Here is a 9,832-nt window from a genome sequence, read left to right on the forward strand (position 1 = left end):
AGAATCATAAAATCATAGAGTTGGAAAGAGACAACAAGGGCCATCAAGTCCAATCCCCCTACCATGCAGGGACACACAATCAAATATTATAGCCCATTGTTCTTAACCACTGCACCACGCGGTAGGACCCTTTGGTACCCTGGTCCTGGGGATGTGCTCATGAACCCTATAGTTAATGCCCCCTTCTGCACACCCCCAAGTGGGGAGGAGCTGTGGCTCAGTGGTAGAGCTTCTGCTTGGTATGCGGAAGGCCGTAGGTTCAATCCCCAGCATCTCCAGTTAAAAAAAACAACAACAGGCAGTAGGTAATATGAAAGACCTCCAATTAAGACCCTCGACAGCTGCTGACAGTCTCAGGTGTCAAACTCACGGCCCTCCAGATGTTATGGACTACAGTTCCCACCATCCCCTGCCAGCATCATGCTGGCAGGGGATGATGGGAACTGTAGTCCATAACATCTGGAGGGGCACGGGTTTGACACCTATGGAAGCCTGTTCGTAGGGACTCTTTATACTCCAGATGCTGGTGGATTACATATCAGCCCTTCCAGCAAGGCCAATTGGGCATGCTGGCAGGGGCTGATGGGAATTGTAGTCCATAACATCTGGAGTGCCAAAGGTTTGCCACCACAGACTTAGACCATAGGTGTCAAACCCGTGCCCCTCCAGATGTTATGGACTACAATTCCCATCAGCCCCTTCCAGCAAGGCCAATCGGCCATGCTGGCAAGGGCTAATGGGAATTGTCGTCCATAACATCTGGAGTGCCAAAGGTTCGCCACCACTGGTCTAAGTACTGATTTTGATGTAAGAAGGCTCTGATTCTGTTCTAAGCGGTTTAATATGTGCTCATGTGTTTAAAAGAAAGATTGCCTCATAGCCTAACCATTGTGGGGTACAGCCCCTTCCTCCCCTGCCTCAGTTCCTTGAAGCCGTTGTAACAGATGAGCCAGGATTTTAATCACTGTCAAGCAAAGGTGGCCGTAAACAATCAAAGTGCTGCATCTCCTCTGACATGACCCTTCTTCACTTCAAATAAAAAGCCTCTGCCCTTGATTAACATTGTGCTGCTGAATTTGATGTCCCCATAGCCACACCGATCACGGCTCCAGAAGAAGATGGAAAGTGCAGCACCAGGAATATTTTAAACTTTCTCCCCGTACACATTTACTTGATTTTGGAAAGACAGGCAAGAGGAGGAGAGACTCAGGGGCCAGTTTTAACGTGGAGACGTAGAATTGGAAGGAACCCCAAGGGTCATCTAGCCCAACCCCCTGCACAAAGCAGAAAAATTACAACTACCTCCTCTCCCCAAATTTATTTATTTGTCAAATTTCTTAATCACCCCTCCCAAACTGGCTTGGGGTGATTTAAAATAGGAATCAATACAATAAAAAACTGACAACCCATCATTATAAAATTGAGTACAGTGACTAATTCCGCTGACTAAAATTTAGATAAATTCAATTAAATTAGAATCTGATTAAAATTCATTAATGTAGGAGAACAACTCTGGAGCTAAGTCTATCTGCAGACAGGTAGGGGACAGATGGTAACATTAAGTGAGGCCTCCACGAAGTACTTAGTTCAGGGTGTCAAACTTGCAGCCCTCCAGATGTTCATGAACTACAATTCCCATCAGTCCCTCCCAACATGAGCATTGGCTATACTGTGACTTAGTGGAACAGCTTCATTTTACAGGCCGTGTGGAACTCCGTAAGGTCCCGCAGGGCCCTGATCTCCTCAGGGAGGGTGTTCCACCAGTTCACTAATAATTCCTGTTCTATGCCCAGAGGAAGGCAAAAACCCTTGAGGATTCCTGGTCTATCTGGACTGGAGGAAAATTCCTTCCAGACCACCAAGTGGTGACTGTTATTACCCAAGGCATGTGAGAAAGGGCCACAGGAGCTAGGCACTGACACATTCCTTCCTGCCCTGGCAAAGTTCACAGAATCAACCTTGCCAACAGATGGGCACCTAGAAGCTTTCCCCACTACAGAAGGGAGCTAAGGTCGACTCGGTTCCCTTCAGTGGAGGGCAATTCCAGGCTGTCCCCACAGCAACTGAGTTGGACCCCTGGAACCGAGCTAAGTGGGCGGGATCATCTTGGTGCCTGTTTCGCTCCTCGATCGTGATTGGCGCTTGTGTTACGTTGGGAAATGGGAGCGTTCTTTTTTTTTACAGTTTTTACAGTTTACAGTTACATGTGCTTTCTGTCCTCCACGACTCTCCCGTTCTGCGTATGCCACAAAAGCAGCTCGTGATTGGTTGAACGGATGAGGTGTCATTTCGATGCTTTTCCACTTCGAAGCTTTGAAGCGGTATCGACCTTGTTCTGGCAGAAAAGTGTAGTTCATAACTGCGACAAGGATGTCGCAGTTCTGAGGGGGGGGGAACTGAGACAAAACAATGTTGAGCTCGGTGGCAGTGGGGATTCACTGAGGCGAACCTAGGTAGCAACCCGTTCAACTCTGTCAGTGGGGAAAGCCCCCTAGACTGTCTTACTTTGTCCCAACTACAGACGTACCAGGCCTCTTTCCTTCCCCAGGCTTTCAGGTGCTTATCCATCCTCCACACGATTTGACCCCCTGTCGGTTTCTTCATTCTTAACAACTCAGCCACGTGCAGTATCCTAACAACCGGTTTTCAAACTTGTAATGAAAGCTGGGAAGACTCAGAAACCTCCCCATCTGTTGGCCTGTTATCAGACCCATAGACTTCAAACTGATCCCGATGCTTTCTTGGAGATTTGTGGTTCAGGAAATAATGACCAAGAGGCTGGACGAACCGGCAAGCGGGCCATAAATCTCAGTTCAGTTCACTTTACTCCCAGTAATCGTGGACAGTGCAGTGTCTGGAGTATCCCTTTTTCTAAGACTTTCACTCCCGTCAGCATCCTAAGCACTTTATCTTCCTCTGTATCATTAAGAGAGAGCAGCGGCAGGAAACAATTTACACTTTCCCAACAAGCAAACAGAAGCCAGAAACAGACGGCCAGTTTTCAAGACTGCCGGGAGCGCCGCGAAGTCAATGAGAGGAGAGGCCCTAGATGGATAGCTCACTAAAGCAGCAGGATTTCCACATACGCAAGCCCAGCAAAGCAAGAGAACAGTTTGGTTTAAGGGGGAAATAGATGCTGCGCCATGTTGTGGTTTCGTTCGCAGCTTTGTGATGGAAGGCAAGCGAAGAGATTTGTGAACCCCTCTGCTAGCAAAAACCCCTCTGTTCTGAGTGAACTGGGGATGACTTCAATTTTCTTTTTTTTTCTATAATTTTTAATTGATATTTTGGATTGTTACAGATTTATGTTGTACATCTTCTATTTCATCCTCCATATCCTTTTACCCCCATTTCCCCCCCTCCCCCCTCTTTTCTTCTTTAAATGTGCAGCAGCAGGTCCATTCTTTCCAGAGGCGTACCAGGAGTAAATGGCGTCCGGAGACAAATTGTCTCCAGGACGCCACCCAGGCTCTGCTCCCGCCCCGCCCACCCCAGCTTCGCCCCCACTGCCCTCGACCCCACCCATGTCACCATAGACATGGGCAAGGTTTAGGGTGCCCACCTCCCCCCCCCAAACTCCCCCTGCCGGCTGGGCTCCCAGCCGGCAGCCTACAGTCTCTTCTCCCTCCGGGCAGGCCAGAAGACACTGCAGTCCTGGACTGGGAGACCTTATTTTATAAGCACTGAGGCTGGGGGGGTGGGGCTTGGGGTGCAGGAAGTCCCACCCTTTCCTGCTCCCCAAGCCCACCCCCCTGCCTCAGTGCTCATATAAGCAGGTCTCCAAGGCTGGGACTGCAGTCTCTTCAGAAGAGACTGCAGGCTGCCGGCTGAGAGCCCAGCTGGCAGGGGGAGGGAGGGAGGAGTCCAGGGTGGGGTTGAGGGCGCTTGGAGGCAGCAGGAAGTCATGCTGTCTCATCATTTTTGCATGCCTCGGATGGGGTCGAGGCATGCAAAAACAATGAGGCAGCAGGACTTCCTGGTCACGTGGGGGGCTGATTTTGCGCCCCCCATGTGACCAGAAGAGTGGCGCCCAGGGACAAGGGGTACCCCTTGTCCCTAGGCAGATACGCCACTGATTCTTTCTAATCTTCTTTTCCAGTTTTCTTCTGTGATTCCAATTTCGTTTAACCCGTCTTTGAATTCCGTCCAGATCCACTTCATGTCTTTTTGTTTTTCTTGCCATATTTGGTTTCTGGACATTATGTCAAAAATTTCTAATTGTATTTGCTCCCATGTATATTCCAACCATTTCTGCATTGTCCAGATTTTTTTGTCCTTCCATCCCAATGCTATTACTGCAAGAGCCGCTCTGATCATGAGCTTGAATAGCTTTCTCTTTCTTTGTTCTATTATTGTACAATCCAATATGCCTATAAATAATAAATCTATGTTTATCTTTATTTTTACATTCACATATTTTTCTTTATATATTATAACATTTTCTCACAAATGTTTTACCTCTGGACATTCTAGCCATGACTTCAATTTTCTTATGATAGCTCTGCCCTGAAATCCTCACTTCATTTCAGGGGGTTTTTTTGTATTAATCCATCCCACGACCCTTTACTTTTGGGTCACTATCTATTTCTTTAAGCTGAATTTTTCACCCCAAAACAATCACTAGCAGTATAGCAATAAACCAGCAATAATAATAGAAGGCGGAGGAGGAGGAGGAGGAGGGGAGGAGGAGGAGGAGGAGTTTGAATTTATATCCCACCTTTCTCTCCTATAAGGAGACTCAAGGTGGCTTGCAAGCTCCTTTCCCGTCCTCTCCCTACAACAGACACCTTGTGGGGTAGGTGAGGCTGAGAGAGTTCCCAACAACTGTAACTAGCCCAGGGGGCCTTGTGGCATGGGTTCTGTGGAAGCAGTATCTCATATGCTGTTGAATTGTCCTTTTTATGAGATAGGTAGGAAGAAGCACATAATCCCCTTCCTGAATGGAAGTGAAGGCAATACAGATAAACAGAAGGTTATACATCTTTTAAACAGCCACAATTACGAGCTGTTGGAAGCGGTGGCTAAATTTTTAAATGGTGTTATTTTAACTCGTCAGAAGTTGTAAAGGCTGTTATTATGTTGCAATGTTAATGTTAAACTATTTATATGCCATTAAAGGTATTTGAAATCAAAATCGACTAGCCCAAGGTCACCTATCAGGAATGTAGGAGTGCGGAAACACATCTGGTTCACCAGATAAGCCTCTGTCACTCAGGTGGAGGAGTGGAGAATCAAACCTGGTTCTCCAGATGAGAGTGCACCTGCTCTCTATACCACACTGGCTCTCAATAGACATTATACATATGTGTTTGTTTATTTTAAATACGTAAGTACGACATTTTGATCATACACTCAAAACAGTTTCCAGATATGTGTTGTTGTTGTTTTGTGGTCAAGTCGCAGCTTTCTTACAGTGAACCCATGGGGTTATTAAGGTGAGAGAGGATCAATGTCATGAGCCAGTCCCTGGGAGACAAGAAACCTGACATGGACCTTGAAGGCACTGTGGATCAGGAGCTGAAGGAAACAGAACCAGATGCAAACCCTGTCCTGCCAGCTGAGGCAGAGCCAACAGCAGAGTCTAATGCAACTGGGAGAGTCGTCAGTTCCAAGGAGCTGAGTAAGACACTGGCACGAAGAAGGCAAAGGCAAAGGCAGCAGCTGGGAGCTAAAAGGAGAAGTGCTTGTATTGCTGACAGATATGGCAGAAGGCTCTGCGAAATGGAAGCATCTGCATCTGAGGAGGACTGAATTCATGCAGGATCACCACCTCCCCAGGCAGCTGATTCCACTGCTGAACTGCTATTAATGTAAAAAAAATCCCTTTCCACCAGAGGTGGGATCCAATCAGTTCTCACCACTTCTCTAGAAGTGGTTACTAATTTTTTCTGAGTGCCGAGAAGGGGTTACTAAAGCAACCTCCCTGCCCAATAGGGACTGGAGGTGCGTGTGTGCGGCGGCGCCACTGTATGTATCCCACCACCATCAGAACCTGTTATTAAATTTTTTTGGATCCCACCACTGCTTTCCACCCATAATTTATAGCCATTCTTAAGACAACAAGAACATAAGAAACAGCCTGCTGGCTCAGACCAGAGTCCATCTAGTCCAGCTCTCTGCTACTTGCAGTGGCCCACCAGGTGCCTTTGGGAGCTCTCATGCACGATGTGAAAGCAATGGCCTTCTGCTGCTGCTGCTGCTCCTGAGCACCTGGTCTGCTAAGGCATTTGCAATCTCAGATCAAAGAGGATCAAGATTGGTAGCCATAGTTCAACTTCTCCGTAAATCTGTCCAAGCCCCTTTTAAAGCTATCCAGGTTAGTGGCCATCACCATCTCCTGTGGCAGCATATTCCAATCACACGTTTTGTGAAGAAATGTTTCCTTTTATTAGTCCTAATTCCCCCCCCCCACCAGCATTTTCAATGTATGCCCCCTGGGTTTAGTATTGTGAGAAAGAGAGAAAAAATTATTTCTGTCAATATTTTCTACCCCGTGCATAATTTTATGTTCTTGAAAATCTTACCCTCGGCTGCCAACAGGATGGACTTCCAGTGCCCTCAGGGAAGGCAAATCTACTAGCAAGGCCCCAAGAATCACTGTATCAACCCAAACTGAGCATTTCCATCCATAATTCATTATGTGCACCCCTAATTTTCAGAGAATAAATTTTCCAGAGTCCAAGTTTCCTGACAATAGGAGCCGTGTGGTGTAGTGGTCAAGTGCTTGCACTGCCACTGACACAGTCAGGAGTTCGAGCCCCCTGTGGGTCAGATATCCTGGCAGTTGGCTCATCGTCAACTCAGCCATCTATCCATTTCTTGGTTGGTAAATGAGTACCTAGCTCATGGCTAGGGGGTAAAGAATAGCCGGGGAAAGCCATGGCAAACTACCCCACAAAGAGGCTCGCCTATAAAATCACTGCTCTCAGTGGTACTCCAGGGTCGGCCACTACTGAAGGGGAAACTTTACCGTTATCTGACAATAGAAGCTTTGATTCTTGGTTGCTTATAATCCCCAAAACCTTGTTCCTTTCCAAGGTGCTACTGGACTTGAATCTCCCATAATTTCAAATTCTGCACCCCGCCATCTTGTTCAGTCCTTGGTTGACCACTGGTGGTAAAAGCAGGAACATAAGAACATAAGAACATAAGAACAAGCCAGCTGGATGAGACCAGAGTCCATCTAGTCCAGCTCTCTGCTACTCGCAGTGGCCCACCAGGAAGCTTGATTCAGACTAATGGTACTCTCCAGTCCTGTTCGGACTACTGGTACTCTCCAGTTCTGTTTACGTTCTTATTTGCTGTACAAAACTTCGGTGGCAAGAGAACCTTTCTTTTTTTTTCATCCACCTTTGGACAGACAAACTCCTACACTGTCTCGCAAACTGTTTTCAAAAGCTTTTTTGTTGTTGTTGCAGGCAGGAAGAAGAGGCTGGCGGAGAAACGCAAGTCCAAAGCCCCTACTGGTACCGCGGCGCCCGCTGAATGGCTCTTCCAATTGTACCACTGACCTCATTTCCTAGACTTCTCTTGCTGCTATTGTTTCCCTTCCTCCTCGGGAGGAAGCAAAAAGAGGTTGCAATCAGCAGGGATCGCCGATAGTCCTTCTGCCGTCCTGCCACGTCCGACGTTCATTCTCAAAGGGCAAAACGGTTAGTTTCAGATCTTTCCCTGCCTGCAAGGTCACAACCCCCATGAGACAACAAGCTGGCTTTGTGTTCCTTCAAAAGCCAAAAGGAAAGGGGGGGGGGGAAGGAAAGAGGGTTTAGAAAAAAAGAACAGCTTTCCCTGTACATTGGAAAGAAAACTGCAGCAATTGCTTGGGCAATTGAAGGGGAATGTTGGCATCCAGGGAATGTTCCACCTTGCTACTAATTATTGTGAGCTCTGAAAACATTCTTTTGAAGCTCTTGGACAGGTATCTCGGCTGCCCCTTACCTGTCCAATATAACATCTACGAAATGCCGCTGGGCCTTTTCCAGGGCCCGTTTTGATGCTTTTCCATCAGCCAATCTGATGGGCAGATTTCAAAAAATCCCACGACATAGGAGACTATGTGTTTGCAACTCAGGGAAAGTGGACTCTGTATTACATATTTTATTGCATTGTGAACTCCATAAAGGGGAAAGGGAGGCTTTAATTCATCCATTGTTTATCCAGTACAGAAATTTAACTAGAGTTAATTCCGATTCAGTTCTTGTGAGAATTTTGCTGGAAGACCAAGTTTCTCATATCTCAGCAGGTAGCTAAATTTTGTATGCTGGCATATAGTAAGAGAAGAGTCATGTTGGGACCAAGAGCCGGACCACATGAGGGTGACCGTGGTAATGCTACAAGCTGATGATATTCTTTGTGTGGATTCTGTATCGTGGATTTCTGTACAAATTCGATTTTTCTTTTGTTTATTGTTCTTCCTTTTTCTTGTTCTTCTCTATTCTTTTTTGCTGGCCTAATGGCCGTAATAATAAAACTGACTGAAATAAAACTGACTTCCTTTGAAGCCATTATCCAAGGAACGGCCCGGTTCGTTTCAATCAACATGTGATTTCTACCATCCACCGACTGTATAAAACAGAATTGCTTGGGAAGGTGTTTTTAGAAAGGGGATCGAGCTTTGGTATGATGGAGCGATTCAGGGGAATGCTTCGTTACGAAAAAGATTGGGGCTGTAGTCTATTCCAGTGTCTATTGTACATGTTATCCTGCTCTTGCTGCGTTGTTTTCTGCTTCTGTAATTCGATTTGCTGCATTGCTGGATACATTATGTCTGATACCTTTCTCATTTGGCATTTGTTTCCCTAACCGCTGCACCCTCCCATCTTATTGCATTGCTGATTGGAAGTTGTCTGCTGTCTGATGGCTGTGTTTTATATCACGCGATTCACCTTGAGTGTTACCAAGAAAGGCAGGCTATAAAGTAAATAAACAAAATGAGCCCACTCTCTTACACATAAGCAGTTTCCTTCCCCTGAGTTGTTCTCCTAGGATTGCTGAGGAGCTGTCCTGAAGTAATTGAGACTAGTAGAATCCTACATTTGTCTAAAAAGGTTTAGTAGTTCTGCCGGGGTCTAGAGATTCTGGACCAAAAAGCCTTCAGTATGTCCTATAAATCTATTCTTCTCTCTAAGAACTGTGAGATTGTAGTCCCAGTCAAACTAACAATATTCTCTTCGCTCATCGCTTTTTCAATGAACACTTGGAATGTTTGTGAACAAGAATGGCATTCACAGTAGCTTTGCTCGGAATCCATAGAACACCTCAGCTCTGCACAGAGTTCCCTCTTATCAGGACCTTCTGTTAAAGTTGTTTACTTTTGAAGCCACAGTTTCAGCCCTTTGGAATACTGTCTGAGGAAGGAAAGAGGGGCCATGCATTTCCGTGGTTTTGAAAAGTCAATATTGGATTCAAGGTTGTCCTACCACTACTGTAACTGGTTAGTTCCACTAGTGGATTATCACTACTACTACTACTACTACTACTACTACTACTACTACTACTACTGCTGCTGCTGCTGCTGCTGCTGCTGCTGCTACTGCTACTGCTACTGCTGCTACTGCTGCTGCTACTGCTACTACTACTACTGCTACTGCTGCTACTACTACCACCACCAACAACAACACCAACACCTCTTCTACTACTACTACTACTACTACTACTACTACTACTACTACTACTACTACTACTACTACTACCAACAGCAACAACAACAACAACAACACCAACAACAACAACAACAACAACAACACGACCACCACCACCACCACCACCACCACCACCACCACCACCTCTTCTTCTTCTTCTTCTTCTTCTTCTTCTTCTTCTTCTTCTTCTT

At 46.2% G+C, this 9,832-nt stretch overlaps 1 non-coding gene across 1 annotated transcript; it reads left to right on the forward strand.

Annotated features, from left to right (window-relative positions):
• Positions 1–206: 206 nt before the first annotated feature.
• On the forward strand, positions 207–278 carry TRNAT-GGU. Its single transcript has one exon. It is a non-coding gene; the product is annotated as a tRNA-Thr (tRNA).
• The last annotated feature ends 9,554 nt before the right edge of the window (positions 279–9,832 follow it).

The sequence above is a fragment of the Sphaerodactylus townsendi genome, linkage group LG10, assembly GCF_021028975.2.
Source record: "Sphaerodactylus townsendi isolate TG3544 linkage group LG10, MPM_Stown_v2.3, whole genome shotgun sequence".
In the NCBI taxonomy this organism is placed as follows: Eukaryota; Metazoa; Chordata; class Lepidosauria; order Squamata; family Sphaerodactylidae; genus Sphaerodactylus; species Sphaerodactylus townsendi.